Raw genomic sequence first — 12590 nt, forward strand, 5'->3', positions numbered from 1 at the left:
GGATTACAGTTGAATTACTTTGCTGTATATTATCTTCCACCCAAATATTCAAAATCACACTGACTGCTTGTCTGTGCAGGAAGTAAGAGTTTCAGCTGTATCAAAGGGGAGGAAAAATCCAAGCTGTGTCTACAGTGAACCTCCTCTAACATCCCTGCCCCTACATCGTGCTGTGTGATTTCAATGTCAGCACTATTGTAGTTCAGCCAGACTGCCAAAGCCTACTTAAAAACTGAGCAACGGAGATTAGCGATGGAGTGGCTCAAAAATGAAGTTAAGCAAAACCTTTATGCATTTATCATAAAAGGATAGGCTTCATAGTCCATGAGGATATTACTTGGAAAACAATCTGCAACTGTGATGAATTTCCTTAAGCTTCTGCAAGCACAGGTCTGTACAAAATAGGATTAATTCAAAACCTTATCAGCAAAAATTCATATGGCCCAATTCACGGATCCTGCTTTACAGGGTTAAAATTTAAGCTATCTGGCATACCATGGAGGAAAAAATTGTTTTTACAACCACATTTATGATTCTCAGAGCAAAATTCTGCCCTTGAGCAAGTTTGCTATTTCATTGTTAATAATGAAACCCTAAAGGAAAACCTCAAAGGAACTAAAAGGAATAAAAAGAAATCTCAAACTATTTTTTGTATTTGTCTGTTCTGCTGACATTCCCATTTTCCCCAAATAAATATTTATTACACTTAAGCAAAAGGAGATTTAATCCATGGTTCAATTTTGAGATAATACTGGGCACACTATGGATTTTAGTTCCATCCTCCTTTTCTAGCAGTACAAACTGTAGGAAAAAACACCCTGAACAAGTGGGGTTTTTGTTGCTAGTGTAGAAAATAAAGCTTGGGCATCCTGGGGGAAGAGGCATCTTCACACGAAGAAGCAGCATGCTTATGGGCCATCAACTGCCCATAATCCTGCTGCGAGCAGATGGCTCTTCCTCACCCTTACAGCACGGCTACTTTGATAAAGACATCAGTAATGGATAATTCAAGTTATCAGAAGCATGTAAAAGGTGTTGACTGCGTACCAGCTGGCTTCGGGAAGTGATTTTCAACATGAGTTTGCACTATTTTGATTTCAGAACAGCCTTTTCCGATTCTGCCAAAGGCTAGTAAGATTAGTAAAAACAGATTAAGATTAGTAAGAATGGATTTATGCAAAACTAAAATAGACCTGATTTTAAACTCTGTGCAGACCTTCCCTCAGTGTAACAGATTCTTCTTTTGAAATTACAATTTAGTGATATAAATTTGCAGAGGCAAGCCCTTGAATATTCTGGAGCCTCTTCTGTATAATCTTCCAAGCAGAAAAAGCCATCCCATCTAATCAATTCTGCTTCTCCTCCCAGCCCTCAAAATGTGTGATGTGAAGTCCCCTTCCCAAGATACAGGGTCCTGGGAAGCTGCTGCAACAGCTGCTAAACTTCAGAATCTAAAGCAAGAGATCACGCCGAAATCTGCAGTAGCCACAGTTTAATTTTCGACTAGGAGGCCAGGCCAGTTTCTCCACTTGTTAAGGAGTTCAAAGATTTCAGAAATGCATATTAACTTCAGCTAAGCTGTGGTGAGGATTCCTATCTGGAAACATTTATTAACATCTCTTTCTACTAAAGAAAACACAAGAAGAAACCAGACTTGTGAATCAAAGTATAAACAATGACATCAAGTACAAACACTGTCTTTACCAGAGATGCTGACCTCTGACCAGCACTTGGAAGACAGAAGCGCATTACAAGAGTCACCAATGTCTTGATGGAAGCCAGCAGTCTGTGATCTATTTGAAACACTTTCCTCACGCAACACATTGTATCATCTCCATATTTTCCAGTCTGTTTAGAATTTTTAACAGTATGAACAGATACTCAGCCTATAATGAGTTTATTTTTAAACGGAAATCTCACAGTGCAGGATAAACTGGATGCAATTCTCTGTGATACCCAGAAGAAACGACTGCTAACCTCACGCTAACACTTAAAGTAGAACAGCCTTGGCAACTGTAGCCTTGTTTGTCCAAGATCAATGCCGGGCTGAAACCGAAAAATTTGCATAGGTTGCTATTAAAAGACAGGAATGCAACTAATGGCAATTTCAAGGGCTTTATGATACTGATATTCAAACAAACCTTATTTCAGAATTTGAAATCACTGTTTTGGGTGGTAGACTTACTCAAGTAGTTAAGTTTTTCAAGACATATGACTTATACCACATGATATTCTGACTACAAATTTGGCTCATGTGTCAATAAAGCACATGTTAAACGAATTATGGGTTGGCCAACTGACAGATCTCAAAGTAGTTGACAGCATAAAGTCGCTGGGGAATGGAATTGCTTTAGTTTGGTTTTGCATTAATCAGAGCTAGCCAGATGCTCATCCAGATCCATAAAATGCTAAAATCTAGATATAAGAAATTATTTGAAAAAAATGTTCTGCTAACACATAGATTGGCAGAATGATATAAAAAATAAAGACAGATGACCAAAAGCATGCATACATTCAGTTGATATCAGTTAAAGTAGGAAAAGCCAGAGGTAGAGCTACACCTCATACACCAAGCACAGGCAACAGACTGCAGAATAGAGAAGTCTTGAATAACGTCAGCATCCTGGCACATTAAGTGACTCAAGAGTAGCTTGCTTTGTCACTGCCACCACAAAATGAACACATGACTAACAGCCTTCAGCCACCTGAATCAAAGGAGCGTGAACTCAGCAAGTGATTCTGTGGCACCACTGCTGTATTAAATCCAAATCTGGGTATCCAAATTTTTACATTTGTATTGGAAAATTTAAGGTGGCAGAAAAGAAGCCACCATGAAAAGAATTTAAGGGTAAAAAAAAGAAGTTTCTGTAAGAAATCTTAAACACTTTCTCTGTTGATATGAGACAATTATAAACAACAAAATGTAATCCCTAAGGAGATCCTACAGGACACTTTACCTAGTAGGGAAGGCATAACAGGGCTCAAGCCCAGAAGCCATTGCACAGTTCAAGCCAGACAAATTAGAAATATGGTAGAAGTTTAGTGGTGAGGCCAACTAGTTGCTGGAACAAAACTGAAGAAGTGAGACAGGAAACCCTTCACTTGGTGTCGTTAGAGCAAAACCATAAGCTTTGCAGAAAAATGTAGTTTAACCAACAAGATGCTGAATTCCTTGCAAAGATAAGGGTAATTCCCATGGGTTACAGACAGTGAAACAAGAAGGTTACTGCTTACTTATAGCTGTAACTTTTTTGCATCTGAGCCTGATCCTACAAATACTTTCAGGTATACTTATGGGCATACAGGCCTCTTTCATTCTACTAAGGGTAGGGAGATGATGTAAACATTAAGGTGATTTACTTTAACATGAAAGTTAAGAGTGGAATGAAAAAAGAAATTCAATCAAGGCTAAGATGATGAGATAGACAGGAGAAACATTAAGTAATTAAATTAATATTGACATTTTCTAGCCAAAATTAGCACTTGGGAATCACTGAGTTAACATTACAATCTCCCCTGAACAGTATAGGTAAAAAAAGCGATAAAAGCTAGTTTCATATTATGTATATATTTACATAATCTTGCAGTCATTCCCTTAAACCCTTGTCACACTGAACATTTAAACACAAAGTTAAATAGCTACATGTTTTCCAAATTTTACATGCATTTGAAAAGTTTCCTGTACCACAGCCTCTCAATTATGATTTTGCTCTATTCATTGTATGCCTACAATTAGGTACTAAAACAAATAAGAATGAAACAGGAAGGGAAGCAACAGCCACATAGAAGAAAACTACCAGGTAGCAGAACTACCTTCACTCATTCAAAAAACACAGCAAGGCAACTTTAATGTTTAGACTATTTGGCCTCAAATTTCCATTATGAAGTTTCAATTCATAATTCAGGAGCCAATACAAGTAGTCAGGTTTTGTTTACAGATGAGCTAATTCTCAGCCTTTTCTTGGACTACACCCAAACTCTAAAAAGGGCAATAAGACATTTATTCTATTCAGGAACTTTCAAGACCTGTCAATATCAGAGATCATCATACGTTCCTTGTGCAAGGCCTATCCAATATGATCCCTTAAGGATTAATGGAAAAGTTTAAGGCTCAGGCCTACTAAATTCATAGATGTTAAAGTCAGGAACTTTTAGAAATTCAAATTAATAAAGGAGGGGCAGCGAACCAATAAAACAGCAAACAATTTACTGGTAAACCATTATTATTTTATAGTCAGCACCAAGGCTGACTTCTTTATTTGCAATTTCAGATATTCAAAATGGTCACACTTACACAAGTGAGATCTAGCAACCCCCTCAGTGAGTTAGATATTAGACAGATGGTAGATTACAGTCCTAAACTTTGTATACGTAAGTCCTGATCCAGCCTTTTTCACATCCAGTCATGTCTTTCAAATAAAAACAAGAATCTCTGGCTAAGACACAGATTGTTCTGCGAAATTAAAGACAGGAAGAAAAATTTTGTTTCAACGGTGGCGTGTTATGAACCTCCAATCCATTTCTCTGCAGTTTCCAGTTCTCATTCAAAACACGAGTGTGATTGATTAGCCTCTCATTTCCACAGATATTCTTTGATACGCAAGCATGATAGAGGAAGAAAACATTTGCCAAAGCTGCTTGCCTGAACAAATATAAGGGTAAGCGGTTTATGGCAGACAAAAAACAATGTGCAACCATCAGTCCTTTGGTAAAAGAAGGCAATGTGAATGCTTTGCTAAGAAATTGCAGTCCTCCTCCTAGGCCCCATATAGGACGCATTTCAGCAGTCCAGTCATGCAGGACTCCCCTTCTTCCTCTCCTCTGCTTCAAAGGGAGAAGATTTTCAAAATTCTTAAGAAAATAACACTTGTATCATATCAGAGCACAAGTTCAGCAGGCTCGGCCTCCTGTCTCTGACAGTGGCCAACCACAGATGCTTAGGAAAAAAACACATAAGAAATACTCATTCATCACATTTTATCTATTTTATCTGTTCTTGCGTCACTGATGGTAAAGCTCAGGGCAGACAGAGCTAGCAAGATTATAATTTAGCACCAACAATAAAATCTTCCATTCACATTCAAAGCAAGACATCTAAACTATCAGAAATGTGAAGCAGTTCAAGACACAAGATGAAGGGCAGGTACATATCTCAACTGTGCTTTTGGGTTTAATGTGCTTTTTTCATAGGGCTGGATTTGATGACCCATGAAATTCCTCCCTGCAATACCAAATCACACAGCACTTCATTTTCTTTGACTTCAAGCAGTCAGATGAGTCCCAAAGAAAAACAACCCAGGATCATAGCTATATTTCAGAATAAATTTGTTTCAGGTTTGAGGTAGTCTCTTCTCTGTCATTTAGTCCCATTTGACATTCTCAAGGTATTTCTCACAGCTCTTCTCATACATTGCTCTAGAAATATGTGTGTATATAACTCATATATAAAGAGAAAATATAAGTAAAGGCCAAGCATTAATGGGAAAAGATGTATGAACCAATAATCCATTATGCTTGTAGAGATCAGTCTATTCATGGGTGGATAGAAGCAAGTTTCCTAAAAGCTGGTGTTGAAAGAAGTGTGAAACAACTTTTGACTCAGAAATTATGTGTAGATGAAAAAAAAAAAAAAAAAGAAAAATCCTTCCATATGCATGAGAAGGGAAAATAAGTGGGTTCTGTTAGCAACCTCATTTCATAATCACACTCTATTAGATTGCACAGAACAAAACTGAATTATTTAATCCGGTAATAGGGAAAACAAAACAAAACCCACAGATCACTTCACAGGCACAGAAGCAAAGAAGCTTAATTTCCTATTTGCATCTTTTATCCTCTCACCAATTCACCCCTTCCTTCCAATAACCCCACACATCCCTACAATAATTCCAGCAGTCAGAAGACAGCATATGCCACAAGCAGTCAGGAGCTCCGCAGATGCAGACTGACTCCTCATCCGTGCTGGCCAATTCACTGGTCAGCTGCTGTCAACTGATGTGCAACAGCTGAATGCTGCCCGCATGCTGCTTTCTCCTGAGCAGAGACACTAATTTGTGCCACCCTTCTATTTCAGACAGCAATGATTTTCCAGGCTTCTAGCTCTCTTTTCAAATGTGGTTAAAGCTGACGAATGAATTCAGAAATTATTCAGCTGACAGGGCAATCGCAGAAGCTTGGCATTTCCTTAGGAAGCATTCTAAAATGAGTAAATAGCCTTATATAGTATTCAGATTCAATCTGGGCATCTTTGGTTTGAATACTGAAAATAGTAAAGACAGATAAGAAGTTGCCCAATATAAATGTCTTTTTTAAAGCAACAACTAGGAGTTTAACATTTGCAGATATCTGGGAAGTTGGGAAATACTAACATCTGAATCATTCAAACAGCATCCAAGCTCTAACCATAACATTTAATGTTTTTCACTGTTAGACCTCTGGCAGGCTAGTCCTTATCATCAAATGGTATCTAACTGGACACAGCTTGCCCTAACCTAGTAAGCTATTTCAAACCCAAGCTAATAGAATACCAGTTTCATTCTTCTTTTAAGGTGAACTTTGTTTCAATCTTTTCTGCAGAGCCAGATGATTAGAACTTGCTCGAGAAACATTTTTCAGGTTTCTTAGGCTTATTCACATTATACATAAAGCACATGAAAAAATATAAACCAAAACTGGGCTTTCTAAAATAACACCACAAAACATGCTCAGGTATTCACATCTGTAGTTTTCACTTCTTATGCAATTATATAGTGTGCTTTGTATGTTACTAATTAGGCAACTTTACCATTCTATTGCATTTTATGTAAGGCCCGTTTATATAAAGTCTAAATCTCACTAAGCATCAGAACTAAAAGCTCATTATTCCCAGGCAGGAAGGCAATAAAAAGATCGTAGCAGACAAGGCAAAGCCCTCCAGTGTCAATTGCCAGAGGCCCCTAACCAAGTGCCTCGGCTGCTCTCCTCACACCTGAAACAATGCACAGCGTTTTCCGGAAACGGCCCTCCTCATGAACGAAACTCTGCAAGTTCACAAACTGATGGCTGCTGCAGGAACTTGGCTTATCACTTCAGCAGATGCTATTTCTATTCTTTTTCACTGAGATGAAAGCGATTGATGGAGTCACTGATTAAGCCTAGAAACATTTTGTACCGCACAGTTACTATCCCAGGTTGTCGTTCTAAGGTTTATGGCACATAAGCAATAATACAAATACAATGACAAACTATATCAAAGAAACAAAAATCATTCTTAGTGAAGCCTGTGATGAAGCAGTGACAATTACTTTTCTAGGTATGCCAATTAAAAAAAAATAAATCTTGGGTTTTGCCATGAATTAGGGTATGGTTTAACAATACCAAATATTTCCACCTTTTTATTTAAAAAAGATGCATGTTCAGGAGAGAATTAATGTAGGGAGGTATCAGGCACTCAGATTCTACTTTAGCTTACAGCTCAGCAAGGTGGGTATAGGTATGGAGTGAAGTTTGAACCTGGATGTTTGTTTAGATACCTCACTGTAATCTACATTCTGGCATTCTTAAAGGATTATCAGAGATCTCAAATACCCAGACACTGAGCACTCAATCTTGCCTTTCACCCCCCGCCTGCCAACAGACAAGCCACATCTGATGTAACCTCCAGAGCTGCTGTTTATCATATCAGTTTTGAATAGTGGAAGTGAGAAGCAGCTGTAAATAGTTCCATACCTTGACTCCCATTACCAGAAGTGGAGGCACTCCCTCCATCCCCTTTGAGCATCCCTACTGACAAACAATGGCCTTGAAGGATGTCATTTTTGTAGAGTCAACTAGGAAATAAAATAATCACCATGCAATGAAACTTTGCATTAAGAATCTTTCCCACCGCCAAATCTACACCTCAAACAGCAACACCAAACATATTTCAGAAGACGTATCAGCTGTTGTACAGAGAACTCAGGCTCGGTCTCCTAGCAGCATCCCCATTAATAGAATCCATTTAGAATAATCTTCAGTTTCAACCCCACTGAACTTTATGGACTGAACTTCAAGAGCCAGTATTATGCAGCAATCCATAACAGATTCTTCCTCCTTAGTGTTCTGCAACTGGTATATTTAATGTCAGAATTAGTCCAAAGAACAACATCCTCATTAATTAGTTGATCAGTCCAAAAGACAGGAATAAGAACACTTTACCTTGATTACAAATTAAGTGGCCAAAAGGGGATTGTGTTTTTGGGCTATGGTAGAGATATTCAGGGATTGTCTGATTCTACAGAGCTGCTTCTAGAATTTAAGCAACTCTCTAATGCTAGCGTGACGCCTTTGAAATTAAAAATATACACACGTTGACATGTTTTCAAACTTGTCGGTTCCCATCTGGAGCAGCATTCACTCATCTGTCTTCAGCTTTAAAAAGAGCACTGCTCCCAGAATCACAAATGGAGAAGCACTATGTGCACGACCCTGGGCCACTCAGCCCAGCAAGGGGATCCATTTGTAAAGTGCATCTGTATCACATAGAGATGGACTACCAGAAGTCCGACCTCCTTCTCTTTCTTCCAGGCTCCCAGACAAAACTGTCTTCCAGTTGCTCTCTGATGCTCTCAACTCCCAGAAGGACACATGCTCCAAGGTACATAGTTTTTAGGTCTTTGGGAAGCAGAGTACAATTGAGGGGTACTAATAATTGCAAACACCCAGTTTCCACTTAACAATTACAACAGATCTACACAGCTGCTTCTTTCCCCACTAGGTTTTAAAGCACCCAAGCCACTAAAAAGTTTTCATTCCTTACAGCCTCTCTAAGTGTCTATCCCACAGTCTTAATCATCTACGTATTGCTCAAAATTGTTTGTAACATCCCTTCATTTCAGCTCCTTCCCGTTCAGTTCTACTAAACCTCAAGACCATTGATGGCAGCTAAAAATATATAAAGGTCTTACTGTTCTCTGAAACAAATCTCAGAGCTGCCTTTTACCTGCAGTCAAGCGTGCAGGAGACAATCACGAATCTTGTTTTGGCAGCTCTGCTGTTTATTAAGCTACTTTTAATCTTCCTTTAAAGAAGGGGTTTCTTTCCTCCATTCCCCTTGTATGCTGAACCTTGAAATATTGGCAGCCTCTGCGTCAGCATCACCACTAACTTGAAACCTCTAAACTAGCGCTTTCAGGGAGGGGCAGATTCTGACCGTCAATATCTTATGGTGCAAACTGCTTTCATTGCATTGCTTCTTATGCAGATGGATTTTTCATATCTACACTGCGCTGAATATCTTCAAAATCCACCTATTCCACATATTATATCAAGTAATGACATTCTCGTGGCTCTCTGGTGCTTTATATCCATTGAACATTAGACAATTCTTCAGGGCAAGGTTTATGTACTGCTTAGCATATTTTACCTCTTGTAAAGCACAGGATAAATAATGCTTATATTTAAAAAGGGATATTGTCAAACTCAGGCACCCAAAAGTTTAGTCCATTTTCAAATTTTCATGAGCTACTGACAGTTCTTTTGCATCCTTTCACTGTTTTACCCCCTCAATGTCCAACTGCACCAAGCATACGCTCACACATTAAAGACTCTCTCCTGTAAACCATCCACAGCTTCCGTGATGCAGCAAGTCAAACTCTATGAAAATCTTAGATTCTTTTAGCCAGACGCTGGATCACAAATCTAGAAATCTGTTCATTAGTTATTTTATAGTCATCCTTTAATGTAGAAGACAAGCCTTTCTGTAGTTCAATATTTATACAAGACATTAAACAAGCTCCCTAAAGACTTTGGACAGGTTCTTTTAACTTTTTCGGTCAACTTACATAGCCAATATGTGACAGATAGAAGTCATTAATACAAATATAAGTCGATATATATATATATCAACTGCATTTTAGGGGGGGAAATGCCTAGTTCTATGAGACTGAAACTGTAGCTTGACGCTAAAATAAAGGTGTTTCTGATCACCCTCCAGCTAAAAGGCTTGACACACTGAGAATTTCAGTTTAAGCGGGGACACAAATCACTGGTAGGTTTAAGCACTATTTACTTGGCTGCCCTGTGGAATCTAGGAAGTTACATGCTACGAACCACTCGCATGCCTGGTTGCATTGCACAGGCATAGAGGAAAGATTAAAGAGCAGAAAAACACCCCATTACAATCAATTCACCATGCACTTCCTATCCACTTAAATTTGCAGGGCACTACTTTGCTCTAGAGAGGAGGTAAAATAAATCACCAGCCACCTATACAGAATCCTCCTGCTTCTAAGATCAGTTTGAAGCCCAGCAAATCCAGAGGAGAGGAACAATAGTATTTAAGCCGAAGAGTGAATCTCATCCTAGATAAAGCTAATCCACCCTGGCAGGTCTGACTTTTATCCATATTGAAAAGATACTTTGAAGACAGAATTTCTTGTATTTCAAATGCATCTTAATTCTTGTAAAAGACCATGCAAGGCAGGATGTCTCCCAAAACTGCGCAAGAGACTGCTTTTTTTTACAAATCAAAACTGAATCCTGGGATCTGGATAAATCTTCTGTCCAGACAGTCTTGGGGGTTTTTTGCTCATGAGTAAATCATTCCTGGAATACCAGGATAATACTGCTTCCTATTTGCTATATTTTATAAAAAGGGGTTGGGTTTTTCTCCCATAGCGGAGGGAGGAAAGGAAGAAAAGAACCCAAAAAACAGCTGGCAAATAGTAAGAAATGTTCTTACTACTTACCTGTGCTTAGCAGGACAATTTGCTATCACCTACTAGATCTGTGTAAATCATCTGAAGTGCCTTCAGGTGTTTGCCTCTCATGTTTGCCTCAATTTACAGTAGCTATCCCGTAAATTCTGTCCACCTGACTGAACACTGCCTCCCTTTCCAGACCTTCCACTCCTGTGCTTTAAGAGGGGTAAAAGCAGAAGAATGTTTCAGAACATCAACAGTGAATTACCAGAAGCATTTCTTTCAAAAGTGGCATGCTTGCTAACAGCTAATTGAGCATAAACTACTTTATTAATAGAACTACAAACTTTAGCTAGTAAGCAAAGGAGTTATTATTTTAAGAATCTTGGTTTCTAAGGACTCGCTAAATTTCCCATGTTTACCTTTACATTTAGACATTGCTCTTATGGGAAGAGACTTGGTACAGATCACATAAGGCTGAAAATTTTGTACTTCGCAGGCATGTTTCTTGGGAATGAGGAATTAGGTCCACCATTGTCCTCACCATGCTGTCCCCAAAAGGAAACAGCTGGGATAAGCAGAAGCTAGGCAGACTGCATCTGATCACGGCTTAAAGCAGATGTTCTTTAAAACCCCAAATTATTGCATTATTTTGTGACTAGGGAAATAAGGCCTGCAGTTTCAAAATGTAGGCCAAGTTTTCAATACTTGAATGCTAAATTAAGGCACTCTGTTCTATATTGGTTCAGGTATAAACTCCAAAAGTGGAATATTCAATTATGTATATGATCGATATTTAGTGTCAAAGAAAGCCCATCGGGTATTTTGTCAGTTTTACAAACAGATTTACAGTCTTACAGAAATGAAGTACAGAGATACAGATCCTCTCTGGAGAAACTGATGAATGCTCCCAGTACTCCACAAGACTGAAGCACAGCATTTGAGACTAAGTTTCAGAGCATCTGAGATGTTAAAGAGGGTTTATTTAGCCCCTTTCCAGATTTCAGGTCCAGTGAGTAGGGAGGGAGGGGGAGAAAGTAACAAAACACAAGTTTTTCATTTGTCATCTTCACCCAAATGGACATACAATATTCTGTAGAATCTTGCCCAGCCATCCTAATAAATATCACTGGAAAATGGCATCAAATTCACTCTGATCTGCTTTCAAAGTTTAAATCTCTTTATTTACATATACAGCTAGCTAACTAAGTGATAATTTTGGAGTTATGACTCCAAATGTATCACCCACTCATCTCTGCATCACCTGGAATTTCTCACCCTATGCTCTATCTCTCTGCAATCAAACAATAAAGTCAGAGCCTTTGGTCTGAACACATTGGCTGTGGCTGACAGTGATTTACTGTCTGATCAGCTTTTCCCAGATCTAAATTGATAATTTCAATTTGAGGAATAGGCTGAGATGGTTTACAAAGACAAAATAATAGCTGAGCTCTCAAGGAAGCAGAATTACTACAGAGACTCAGAAGCCTATGCAAGATCTTATTTTGTTCAACTGCATTGTAAATCCACCCACCATCCCACAAAAATAACAGATTGCACTATTCTGTTTCTTGGATGAGTTTTTCAAATGCTTTCTAGTTGGCCAAAACATGCTCCAAGACTTTTACTAGCAACTTTAACAGCAGAAAAACTGACACGCCTCTGGTAGCATTGAGGTAAGTCCTAGTATGAGATGTATAATAAAGCACTCAGCTTTTCAGCCATCCAGGCAGTTAAAACTAAACATTGCCAAATAACTATCTTGAATCTGTTAGCTAAAAAAACCCTGGCCAGCAAGTAATCTGCATAGTAAAACTGGATGTTAGCATGAAGCTTGAAGATTTAAAAAATATCCACAGGTATGTTTCAAACTACTAAATTTCACTAAAAGCCCTTACTTTAAGTATAGCACTCCCTGTAGATAAAACCTCC

The 12590-nt window shown here is 38.5% G+C and overlaps 1 protein-coding gene across 7 annotated transcripts in view; it reads right to left on the minus strand.

Annotated features, from left to right (window-relative positions):
* ZDHHC8 (zinc finger DHHC-type palmitoyltransferase 8) overlaps window positions 1-12590 on the minus strand; it is a 122818-nt gene that overhangs the window by 74125 nt on the left and 36103 nt on the right. Inside the window, exon 1 of one of the 7 annotated variants that reach the window (XM_054219371.1) lies at window positions 1-12590. This exon is cut by the window's left edge and continues 12146 nt beyond it; it is cut by the window's right edge and continues 19140 nt beyond it. The exons of the other annotated variants lie outside the window; for them this stretch is intronic. The gene's annotated coding sequence lies outside the window, so the exon portion shown is untranslated. 7 annotated transcript variants of the gene reach the window in all.

Source organism: Rissa tridactyla, chromosome 13 (assembly GCF_028500815.1).
Source record: "Rissa tridactyla isolate bRisTri1 chromosome 13, bRisTri1.patW.cur.20221130, whole genome shotgun sequence".
NCBI classification, from domain to species: domain Eukaryota; kingdom Metazoa; phylum Chordata; class Aves; order Charadriiformes; family Laridae; genus Rissa; species Rissa tridactyla.